This window comes from Ambystoma mexicanum, chromosome 2p (assembly GCF_040938575.1).
Source record: "Ambystoma mexicanum isolate Mex_15411 chromosome 2p, UKY_AmexF1_1, whole genome shotgun sequence".
Lineage (NCBI taxonomy): Eukaryota > Metazoa > Chordata > Amphibia > Caudata > Ambystomatidae > Ambystoma > Ambystoma mexicanum.
The window spans coordinates 1,265,455,639-1,265,469,248 of NC_090923.1; positions in this window are offsets into that span (position 1 = coordinate 1,265,455,639).

Below are 13,610 nucleotides of genomic sequence, written 5' to 3' on the forward strand. Positions count from 1 at the left end.
ACTGTATCGTTGTCATACATTATGCACGAAAGGTGTGGCATTGATTTTTGGTGGATTTGTTTTTGGGGTTTGGATGAATTCCTTAAAATCTGATGTAAATAAGTTAAATAAGGTGGCAGCAAGGGGGCAACCTTGTTTCAGGCCATTCCATGTTTCCATTTTGTCGGTTAATATTCCGTCTTTTGTCATTCTGATTTGTATTTTTGTGTAGGAGTATAGTTGTTTTATTGGTTCTAGGATATTTCAGGGGCATCCCCACTGTGTCATTTTTTCCCACAGTTTGGACCGGTTTACCATACCAAATGCTAACTGCAGGTCGATGAAGGATGCATAAACCTGTTGTTTAGTCCTTATTGCTTCTTGTTTTATTATATTCAGGAGGAATAGGTTGATATTTGTATCAACATTTTTTGTAAATCCGGTTTGTCAGATTGCTTGCCTCCTCGTCATCGTAGCCCATTTTAACAAATTAAAAATAACAAATAAAATAACAATAGTTTTGGATGCAGGTCCCTACAAACCCACTTCACCTTCCTAAAAACCCACCAAACTCCATCCCCACATAAATTAACCTTTTATGCCAGCCCCATATATATTTTATATAAAAGGTTTGTTATAGTTATCGTTATTTTTATCTTGTTATAATTGTCATTGGTTATTTTCTTTTTCATTATATTCTCTGCATACACATTCGCTTCACCATAGAGTGGGATTACCATGCAGTGGATTTCTTAGATCTCCATATCTACAGATTAGAAAACACTCTAAAAACTGAGCTTTTCCGAAAACCGACCAACAGGAACAGCTTGTTACACTTCACGAGTTATCACCCTCAAGTACTGAAGTAAAATTTGCCCTATGGACAATTTCTCAGGATCAGAAGGAACTGCGCAGAAAAAGAAAAATATGAACAACATGCAAACGATCTATAATCCAGGTTTGCAGTCAGGGGATACCCTAAGAAATCAATCAAAAACGCACACAAAAGAGCGGCTAATACAGACCGTGAGATATGCCCGACCCCTAAGACCAAAACTCCTTTGGACCAGATTGTCTGCGTTACAACATATAGTCCACTCAGTAACCTGATGAAAAGCACTATCAACAAAAACTGCCACCTGTTAAAAAACAAGGGCACTTTGGAGAAAAAAACGTTTTTTGTGTAAAAAAAGAATAAAAACCTCAGAGATACTCTAGTACACACCTACATTGAACCAAGAAAAGAACAAAACACGTTGTGGAACCTGCCCCCTGTGGCAGGGCACTTCAGATGTGGACAATGTGTTGCGTGTCCTTTCATGCACCCCATCAAAATATTCATCCACGAGAATTTCCATTGGACGTTGAAGACACAAACCAACTGTAACAATAAACATGTCATTTATACCATCAAGTTCCCATGCAACCTCCTGTTTGTCGAAAAAACAATTAGACCAATCAAACAAAGGATTTCGGAACACAGATCATGGGGGTCATTACAAGGTTGGCGGTAGGGTTTTAACGAGGCCCCTACCACCCCATTACGAGGTTTTCTCGCGGGACCCGGTAAAGGCGCCTGGTTTTACTTAGCCCTTAGCCCTCGCGGGACCCTTAGTGGGTCCCGCGAGCACACCAGGGTGCTAACAACGGGCCCGTTGTTAGCACCCTCCCCAATCCCATTGACCCCTATGGTACCGGGTCCGGGTTCCTTAAATGAGGAATTACCGGGTCCTACAAGGTTGGAATGGCCCAGTAATTCCTCATTTAAGGAACCCGGACCCGGTACCCAGCTTATAGCGGCATGGCTACCTCCAACCTTGTAATGACCCCCCATGTATCAAAAACAAAATACCGGACAAACCCCTAGTTGATCATTACGTCAAAATAGGACACTCAAGTCTAACAGCTCACTCCGTAGAAAAGAGGGGGCGATATCAACAAGACACTGACACAACTAGAACAACGGTGGTGCACAGGCTAAATACAGTAAGGAACGGCCTGAACATCACTGTGGAATGGAAACACTTTTGGCACTACATTCATAAAAACTGCTACATCAGATCACCATGTAGTTAGAGATGTTGCCATAGTGCTATTTGAACACTGCACCAGTATTGTGCTTACTCCCCCCCGCCCCCGTCCAGGTGAGTTACCCTAATATCATTTTGACTGCCAGACTGACAGGCTTTCCTTGTTCTTATTGTGTTAAGCCCCTTGAGACATCTGAGTGTGATTTTACCATTGAAATCCCTCATTTTATGTTTAAGCAACAAAAGTCGCCAAGGTGGTCACAATATGTGAACTCTTTGCACTGGCCAGTAAATTCCCTGGGCTGCACGACAATACCTGTGTTGTCTCTTTTTTGACCTATGGACTTGCAACATTACTCAGTCAGGGTTGCAATCACATCTGAATTAGAAGAGCTCACCCCCCGGGAAACCTACACAAACATTTTTTTCAAAGCGTAGAAGATGCACTTTGTATTTAATGTGAAACATGCAAAGTATACAACATTGTTTTTGTTTTGGAATATTTGTATACTTTATCGGGTAATCCCTGATTTAGGCTGTACCATTTAACACTGCAGGTATGTTTTTTGATAAATAGATGATATGTACAGCTATTTTGTAGTATCTAACACATTTTAACCTGTGTGCACACCTGCACCCGCGGTACAAATGCAACTAAATATAACCCATAGGTACGGATGAGCAGCAATATAGATTCAGGCATCAACCCTTTTCCCATTATGTCATACAAATAAACACACCTCTCCGGCTGTGTCACTCCATCGCGGCGGAGCAATATTGGCTGGAACTATGGCAACCATGTGTTTTCTAGAAGTTAGTAATCCCAAAATGGCCACCGGCATGTATATAAATCAAACGTTGCGCTGCACGACGGAGTAGTTATTTCGTCCGGGCTGTGTCTCCCGGGCGCATCACTCAGCAACAGTGTCTTGCCTTCACTCACAGACACAGGATTCCCAAGTAAGTTTGAAGCTTTGTGTTTACCCACGTGTCTTCCGATCTTCTCCCAGACCCTAGAACACTAGGATCACTTTGCGAGGGACGGAAACACAGAAACACTAAAATACAGTGTATCATTTAAGTCCATTAGAGCACTCTCCTTTCATAGCCACCCTCAGTTCTATAAACACTTTATGGAGAAATAGGCACTGTGGTTTTACAGGCGGCATAGTGTTTCAACTGCGGTGCGCACATGCAATTCCCGTGTACCTCACTTCGCGGACTCGAGGCTTTATCTATAGCACACTAGAAGCATGATGTGACAGTTGTTCCACCCCAATCTGTCTCCTGGGATTCTATCAACACCCAGAGACTGTGTCCCGTCATATCCATTTCTGCGCTTTGTCACTCTTTCTAACGGTGATGTACATATTGTATCTATAGTTGACCATCAGACTATAGAGGAGGCTTATTTCATGGATGCCCCCTCTCTTTTCCTTCTACAGCACCACTGGGAGTAAGCCCCATTACACCAAGGGACCCTCCAGTGCCCAACTATTTAATATGCACTAGAAATGAGCGCACACTAGTTCAACTAACTATCATTAGTTCAACCCAGAGGTAAGAAGATTTTCTCTCACCATCCCTGAGGCTCAGAACTTTCTGTTCAACATACGAGACTTAATTTTCACGTTTTCAGTCCTTGTTGCGTGATTCCAACCTTGTCTTTTTTTCTTTAAGGCAGTTGGATATGCCCGCATTCACCAAGAAATCAGTGTTTCCAATTTCTCCTATCACTGAAACAGGGAACCAAGAAGTAAGAGGATTTTCTCTCACTACCTCAGAGGCTCAGACGTTTTTGTTCAACATAAGATACTCTGTCTCATGTCCCCAGTCCTCATTTTAGTCATTCCATTCTTGTCTTTCTCTTTAAGGCAGTTGGATATACCCACATCCACCAAGAAACTGGTGTTCTAACTTCTCCTACAATTGAAACAGGGGAACCGCTCACGAGCCCTTCACTGTTGCAAATTTTTGCACACTGTAATCCCAGTGATGTGCTACTCTAACATTATCACTATTTAATCTTAAATTTAGAATTCTTAGCTTCGTCATATTGAGCCATTGTACTACGAGTTTATACACCATTTGAACCACTCTATTTCTTTGTCATTCCTCTGACAGAGATTATCAGGCCACCACATTGCAAGCTCCAGTAATCAGCTTTACCCTTTTGGCTGAAACCCAATAGTGTTGACGACCCTTCCACCATTCCAGTGTCTATTACCAACATTGATATTTGTTCACTGTAACTCTGTTTTGTGCCCACATGTTATCGGTAAATAAAGTTCTGTCATTATACAAAAAGGAAAAAACATGTTTTGTGTTCAACAAATACGGTCAATTTGACTGGACTGTACGCATGTGTATCATGTACAAAATTGTAAATTGACAAGTATCTCTGATTATTTTTACTATGACAAACGAATGTCAGAAAATTGGGAGCAGAAACCGTTTTGACCCTCAAAAAAAGAGGGTTTTCTTTGTTGTCTAGGTATCTAGTTATCAAAGTGTGCGTAATCTCTCATCCTAATTATTGTAAGATTTTATAAGTATATACCCACCTGGGTAAATCAGGGCCTACCCAGGAGCCCTTTTGCATAAACTTCAGGAACTATGACTTCCAATGAACTAAACTATCTTTTCTAGAAAATGAACTGCTGGCGATGAAGCAGCTGTTTACTGAGTGGCAACATTTGCTATTAGGGGCTCGATCCCCTGTAGAAATATGCACTGACCACTGTAACCTCCAGGTACTAAAGAACTTTGAGTGTTAAAAAAGCCATCTGACTAAATATTTGTATTTCTTTGCTCAGTACACGCTTACCTTAACCTACATCCCTGGGACCAAGAGTGTGGTTGCAAATTTCTTGTTGCAAAAAAACAATAATGCCAAAAGAGTTGGGCCTTACATCTTCTTTTTCTACATGCCACATTGCCTTCGCTTTTATGACCTTTCTACAGACAACATGTCATGCCTTAGATACGTTGGCACTGCACATTTGGATAACGTCCTAAACGACGCCAAGACTTGCAGATGAGAGTGTCCTATTTTTAAGGGACAATGCCTATACGTACCTAGACTGGTCCTTCACTCTTGATATAGCTGCACAGCATTTTTGGTGGCCTCACCTGACCACTGATGTGGAGGAATATGTGGTTTCTTGTTAAACCTATTTATAAAAGAGGAACCAAGGATCCCCCTATGGAAAATTACAGCAACCTCCCCTTCCTGCTCAACTATAGACATTTCCAAAGACTTTATTGTGAAATGTTCTCCTTCTAACAGTTACATGTCCATCATGGTTACTGTGGACTCCTTTCCTAATTAGCATTGTTCTCCCTTTAGGAAATTGCCCACTACTGTGTAGAGGCCCCGCATATTTTTGCATGAATGCTTCCATTTACATGGCTCACCCGATATCATCTTGTCGGATCATGGTTCCCAGTACATCTCTGTAATGACTGGAGGGGATATCTGTACTTCTGCCCTCTATATGGTAGAGTAAAGGCACAGAACACCCCAGCCAGGGCCCTCAATTTGGTAGTAATGGACGAGCAGCCAGGCTTCAGCTTTCAGGAGGTGATGCAGGCAGGTTCTTAAGTACAGTGAGTTCCCAAGCCCCCACAAAGGAATGTCCACACACTATGTTAGCTTTATTTAAAATAAGATTCAGTTATATATATATATATATATATATATATATATATATATATATATATATATATATATATGTAACTAATAACACTTTGGACTTGGAAATACTTATTCAAAGAATGGCACATGTATACACTCTATATGGTACCACACAATACTTAAATTCAGTAATTAGTGGAAAATAGTGGAAAATAGGGGCTCTTATCTTTAAGGCTGGTCTGCTTGGCGACTCTTCTATAGATGCTTCTTTTCTAGTGTGGTTCAGTTATTTTTATGATTCAATTGATTTCCTCCGTGTCGCGTCGCTGTGCAGTATTGGGTTGAAAAGCCAAAAACCGCTCAAAATATTCAAAAATGAAACAAAAACCAAAAGAGACTTGCGCCAAGTAATTTATATCACCAAAAATGTTTTAATGGTAAATTGCATTGCGCCCTTCTGATGACACGTGTTTCGGCAGATTGCCTTTATCAAATCAGGGCTTATTACTCTCTTTACATCATGTCATGTTATTCTTATAAGTCACAAGTATAGTTGCATAAAATTAATTAAGTAAAAGATAGATAACATGGGTAATATGTATGACAGACATTTGGGGGTTGGTATAGGGGAGGAATGTTCGGACTTTGGAGTAGGGAGTAAACAAAGGAAAACACTATATGATTAACCATCCGGTAAAAATATGCTCAAAATTTACATTTTTCATTCTTGAATTGGTTAAATCAAATGAAAAAATATATATATATATATATTTTAACTATCCTGTTCTATTCTCAACACTGTTTAAACTGTTTTCCAATTACTGTTTGCTCTTTGCCAAATATCAAGAAGATGGTTCATAATGCGCATACATATTATTTAAACAATGTTATAGCAATATTGAGACCTTAGCTACTGTTTGTAGTTGGATAAACATTCCATATCATTTGTTTAATGGTCATCTTACCAATTGTCATTATACATTTTCTTTGGTTTCATTCACTCGATTTAGCATCCTGCAAAGACAGGTAAGTAGCACGTTGCCCTATTATTTACATGATTCAAATTAACGCTGATACTGTAATCGTTCTGGTTTTTCTTGTTTTGTATATGCATTCATTAGTCTAGAAAAACAGAATTAAACTGTACATGCGTACATTTGCATCATTGGACACATCATTAATTTGTGAGACGTTTGCTCCTTTCAGCGTGCGCTCAAAACCTTGTCAATGTCAGAGAACTACGTTTTTTAAAATGGCAAAAAACTTGCTGTATATCCCTTACGCTTTCTTGTGATTCCCCCAACTAAGGTTTCTACAGCCAGGCAAAAGGGGCTTCTTACCATTCTGCATGTATCACATGCGTCGGCTCTTCTTAGTACGCAAGCTGCCGTCACCATTGAGTTAATGTTGTTTTCGGTTACCATACTGATTAAGGAAACCGATTCTCTGTCTTCTCATTCTGTGCTCATCTTTTCTGCATACTTGTCCTGTTTGTGCTATAATGTAATGCATCCCAATTATGCTGAAACCTATAAAGAAAATGTGCTATGCGATTTGGTGCGGTAATGACCAATCAATATTGTATACTGTATGTAATTGTATCTTTATCTTGTCCAACTAAAAATAAATGTTACACTGCCGTGTGTCATCTGAGTATTAGAACATTATTACATGTAAATAATACTAAGAGAACAATATCACAAATACAGTGGCTCTCGAAGACATTCTGTTAAATTTAACACCACATTACGTGTGCATGTATGCTTTTTAATTTTAATTGAATAAAGAAAGGTTGGGTATATCTCCTCTAGTAATGGACTGTTCCTGCACAAATCTTAACCTTCTGACAGTAAAGCATTTACTAAGAAATTGGGTACTATTCTAGGTCTGTTCCATACCATATAATAGTGTGTCATGAAATAGTACTCCAGTAAGAAGACTCAAAGTAATACTGAGAGAACAATATTACAAATACAGTGGCTCCCGAAGACATTCCGTTATATTTAACAGCCCATTGCGTGCGCATGTATGCTTTCTAATTTTAAGTGAATAAAGAAAGGTTAGGTATATCTCCGCATAGTAATGGACTGTTTCTGTTGAAAATATTTCTAACATGGTAATACATTTCATCTGCAAAATGGCTTAATAGCTAATTGTTCATGATTGATAATGTCTTATTTAGATGAATTTTGTTGGACCATCTTTGATAGTACTGAAAAAAGGATAAATTCTGGTAATGTTCTTAGAGAAAAGATACCATCTCATTGTCTGAGTTGAGACCAGTAACAGTAGTATTTAGTTTTGCATATCAGTCTTACTTCTGCTTGTATTTTTTCTTGTATTTTTTCTTTGTCGCCACCTCTTCTTCCAAGAACATTTTTCTGCAATCCAATAAATCTGACGCCTATCTTTGACAAATGTTCTCTTATTCTGATTCTCAGTTCTCGTTTTGTGCTACCGATAGATAGTTTCTGACATTTGCATATGATTCCATATACCGCATATTGTGTCCTACAATGTGTTATTTCTTTGATTTCAATTTCTTTTCCATTCATGTCACAAAATTGCCTTGTCTTATCATGAGCAAACCTGCACATGGTGCATGTCCCACATTTCCTGAATCCTACATTCTCTGGTTGTAACCATATTCTATTCGCTATACTTGTTTCTTTGGGTAGCAATGAGGGACTCCGTTTGTTTCATAACATATTTGTTCATTTGAAAATAATGCTTGGTCTATCATCCACATATTGTCTGATGTTTTCATCTAGTTTTAATAACTACCAGTGACTTTTCAAAATGTTGGTAATTACACAGTGATTGCTGCTGTATCTCGTTATGAAACCAACCTTCAGTTGTTCAGAATGATGTTGCTTTTTGCTTTCTTCCAATGTGTGGTCTTGTGAAAGATTATTGGTTCTTCTGTATGCTTCTTTTAGACATTTGTCAGTATATCCTCGATATTGAAACATGTTTCCAATAGGTTACATTCTTTTCAAATGTATATTGTTTCTGGCAATTGCACCTTGCTCTAATGTACTGACACATAGGGATATTGTGTATAGTTGGTATGTGGTGACAACTCTTTGCATGGAGGGTTGAGTTTACCTCAGTCTATTTCCTATAGGCCCAGGTTTCAAGTTGTTGATGATCTACATGAATTGTCAGATCCAAAAAGTTAATTGTGTTGTTATCACATATTCCTGTGAATTTTATTCCATAATCATTGTTATTAATCCTATCAGTAAATTCTTGAAATTGTGCTGATGTTCCTTTCCAAATTATAAGGGCATTGTCAATGTACCGCGTCCATAATAACATCCTGTTTTTGAATTCAGCATCTATATATACCATTTTGTCTTTAAAAAGCCCCATGAATAAGTTGGCCAGGGTCGGGGCATATTTAGTGCCCATGGCCACACCTTTCGTCTGCTGGTAAAATGTGTAGTCAAACGTGAATATGTTGAAGTCCACAGTTATCTGTGACATATCTTTAATCATATCAATCTGTTGATAGAATGACGTAGACTTTTCTCTGAAAGAATGTTCAATAGTAGTGATCACCAGTTAGTGTTGTATGGATTTATACAGGGCCTTTGCATCTAAGGTTGCTAGGAGATAATCATTTTTCCATTCAAACCCCTTCAATTTCTTAATCACACTGGTAGTGTATTTTAAATAAGATTGCAGTTCGCTGGCTCTTAGCCTTAAGATGTTATCCAGAAATTCGGAAATTATTTCAGTAGCCCTTCCAATTCCACTCAGGATGGGACAGCCTTCTGGGATTTTTTTCAAAGTTCTTGTGTATCTTTGGAAGCAAATACATTGTGGGTATCTTTGGTTCTCTAATTTTCAAGTAAGTTCTCTCCTCATCTGATATTAACCCTTTTCTATACAATCCCAAGATGTATTCCTCAAATGTTTTGATAATATCAATTTTAGGGTTGCCCGCCAGGATTTTATAGTAGTCTGGTATTCTCAAATGGTTGTTTGCCATTTTCAGGTGGTCTGTCCTGCCCATTATGACGATATTGCCGCCCTTGTCGGCCTCCTTAATCAACACTGAGATATCTGAGGCTAAATTCTTCAGTGCTTGATATTTCTCATATGTTAAGTTGTTCCTTTGACCTTTGAATTTTCTTTTTGAATCCTTTTCGGATATGCCATATAAGTCTTCTGTAACTGCCTTATCAAAAGTGTCAATTACATTTTCTGGTGGTAAGTGTGGGACTAATTTAGATTTGGGCTTGAGTTGTTTTATCTCTAATGTGATGATGCCCGTGGGCTACCGGCGCAGTATAAGCATATATAAACATAAACATAAACAAACATAATGAGTCTGGTGAAATGTGTAATTCTTGCAGTAAATTTCTGATATCGAAACTCTCTGGTTCCCCCAATGATCTAATGAAGTACATGTCTTCAATTTCTTGAGAGATAGTTCACTTCTCTCAATTTGAACTGGTCTTGTAGGTGCACATGGTGCTTTGGTAGTAAAGAACTTTCTCAATTTTAATTTGCGAACAAACTTAAAGAGATCGATGTGTACTTCAACATTGTTAAATCTAGTTGTAGGGGCAAATGAATGTCCTTTAATAAGAACCTTTCTTTTGTCTTCTGTTATTACTCTATTGGACAGATTCAAAACTGAGCCATTTATTCCTCATCACCTCTTTCGGACTGGCCATTGTGAATCTTTTGTTGAATTTTTCTAGGACATCTGGGTTTCATTCGTCTTCTACCCCCCTCCTTCTTCCCCTCCTTGTGTAAGTTGGGCAAGTCCCGGGGCCATGGGTAGCTGAAAACGGACCTGTTATTGTGGGAAATTTCTATTACCCTTCTTATATCTCCTTATTTGATTCATGTAGCCTTGGCTGCTCTTATCTGGTTGTTTGTCTTTGGTAGTGCTGGAGCCTTCTATTGCTGTGTTGTTTCCCTCCAACTCAGCGTCCGAGTTGGCTGAGGAGGAGTTTGGTGTGTTACTTCTCGACGTCGGTTTTTGGTTTTGATTGTATTTTTTCCCAGAAAGTATACACTCGGCCCTTTCCATAATCGCTTTCGTCTCGGTAACATTTTCTTAATTTCACTTCATCTTGGTCGTTTTTTAAGATTTCATAGATATTTCATAGTTCTTTTCTTTTTTTGCTTCCAAAGACTTCATTTCCGTGATGTCTTTCTTGATACTCTCAATCCCTTCAGCGGCTCATTTGTGTTCTCTTGTCGCGTGTTCTATCAAGAGCTCCAACATCGCTTTTGAGCTGCTCTTGAGATTCTTTTTCCATAAGTCAGCAAGTTCTTGGTCTTTATCATTATTGAAATTTGGAAAAATTAGGATTCTTAATCCTCTCGGTATGGGGTCATTCTTATGATAATTTTCTAGTGAGACTGTCTCCCAATATTTATCTATTTCTTTTTTGGAGATTTGTTCCAATTTCATGAATTTAAACCTCAAATCTTCCTTTTTGGTTCTTAAGTTTGAGAAAGCATGAGCCATATTTTCCCTTGCAGAGAACAGGTTTGTAGTCTTCTCTGTGGTGTAAATATTCAGCCATGATTTGTTCTCTTTGTATTTAGGCTCTATAAGTTTGTTGTTGGGTCCTACCGTGCTCCTAGTCTTCACAAATAAAATAGTGGAAAACAAGGGCTCTTATCTTTAAGGCTGGTCTGCTTGGCGACCCTTCTATAGATACTTCTTTTCTTGGGTGGTTCAGTTATGTTTGTGATTCAATTGATTTCCTCCTGTCACGTCTCTATGCAGTATAGCGGCGAAAAGCCAAAAAAACCACTCAAAATATGCAAAAACGAAAAAAAAGAATAAAAAAGAGACTTGCGCCAAGTAATTTATATCACCCAAAAGATTTTAATGGTAAATTGCATTGCGCCCTTCTGATGACACATTTTTTGGCATTACTCTCTTTACATCATGTCATGTTATTTATATAAGTTACAATTATAGTTGCATAACATTCAGTTATAGATGCACTAACTGCAGACAGTTTTATATTGGCATGTGACTTCTTAAGTGAAGTGTATCAGCATAGAATAGGCAAGAACGCAGATTATTTGTGAACAGTGGCAAAATGCTTTCTTTAGACTAGATATAAAATTACGTTTGAAGATCCCCCCACCTGTAATGGAAAAGCTAGGGAGTAATTTATCTTCTTTATTTCAGCCCTGTCTAATTATGTTCAATAACCTTCTACTTGCTTTAAAAGGTTCCACAACCCCAAAGTACCTGTGAGACCACAGGAGAACAGGATCTAATACAAATCTGTGACCCCTGGACGACTCCTGAGGGTAGAAGATGCTCTTCCTCATCACAGTACCTTTGGCACCTTGGGAGGCAAAGTGTTTCTTGGTTTCACTCTACGATTCCCTACTAGGATGGACCCCCTTGGAAGAAAGAGCCACTGGGATGCTGAGTCAACGTGAAAAATGTATCCAAAGTCTTTCTGAAGTGCAGTAGATTTACTCTACGCGGTGCTCTCCTTTGGTCGACGCTTTCTCCATCTGTAGAAGTCCTGTGAAGATGCAACTTGCTGTGGGCTCTTTAAATATTTGTCAGATGAGAGTAAGAGCCCCGGACCCTTCAATGACTTCTGTTGGCAACAGGTGAATAGGTCACCTTTGGTGTCGGGTTTCGGCAATATTGCAGTTTTCCACCTTTTGGTTCTTCGGTTCTGCAGCCGCAGCCCAAATGTCTGGACTGCTTCTGGAAACCTGGACTCAACCACTGGAGTGGACCTTGGACCCTCACCAAATCAGGACCACTCAGGTCTTCTTTGTTAGCTTCTGGCAGTAGGAATACCAACGACAGAAATTCTTCTGCACTCAGCAACTCTGGACTCAGGAAAAAGTGGTCAATGAAGATGGCAAGGATGTGCCTTGAAATGTTCTTAGGCAGTTTGGAACATTTGCAGCTCCGGTTGTCCAGAAACACTATGCCACGGTACCCCCTGTTCTGGGTGGTAGACAGCAATAGCTTCCAACGGTCACAAAATGCACCTCTGGGTCCTGGGTGACAACAATGGACTTCTTCAACTCAAGATGTCCGGGAACCCCTTTTCAAGACTCACGAAGACCCCTTCTCTGGATGGAAGGTACACAGGACTGTCTTCCAGTGTACTTCTGATGAAGAGAAGCAGCATGCACGATGGTCCCTCGTAGCTCAGGGAGAGGCCTCCTTTGCAGGTCCTCTTGATCATTCCTGGGAAGAACACTGCATCTTTTGGAATACACAAAAAATGCAGCAGAAGACTTCTCCTCTAACTGGCATTTGAGGAACAGCTTCTTCTTTCTTCAGCTTCAAATTCAGCTTCTGAACAAATTGGTAAGTGAGAAGTCCCCAGACATACACATCTGTTCTTCATTCACTCTGGCCTATCTAGGCTCAGTCAGCCAATCATGCAGAAAGGTATACATGCAGGCAGGCAGCAACTCAGGCTCACAGGCATTCAGGCCATTCACTCCACCCAGATACCCGTAACAAAATATTTGGATTGGGTTAAGTACCCAGCCTTTCAGCACACTACACTGCATTCTTGTCGGTTTCCGTAGGGGCTGTCTCAGTCATTGTGTCACACAGAGAAACCAGACACCCATAACACAGAATGTGATTCCACTTCAGACTCTTCAGACACTTCATTCACAAAGGTCCCAACCCTAGGGTGTACCCACAACACACAGCCTCTGGGAAAGATCCAGTCAGTCTAACAGGATGCAGTCCCAGAGCCATATGTGGTGTTTCCACCCAACAGCCAGTGAGGGGGAAGGGACAGAGGCAGGGCCTCCCAGGACTTTGGAAAACAGGGCAAAGGGCAATTGAAACCAAGGGGCCACAGGGGCCATCTTGCCTTTCTGCAGGATCCATTGATTCCTATAGCAGGGCATGGATGTCCCAAAAATGGAGGACACTCAGAGCCATTGCCAAGTCATCATGTAGCAGCCACCAGCCAACACCATGC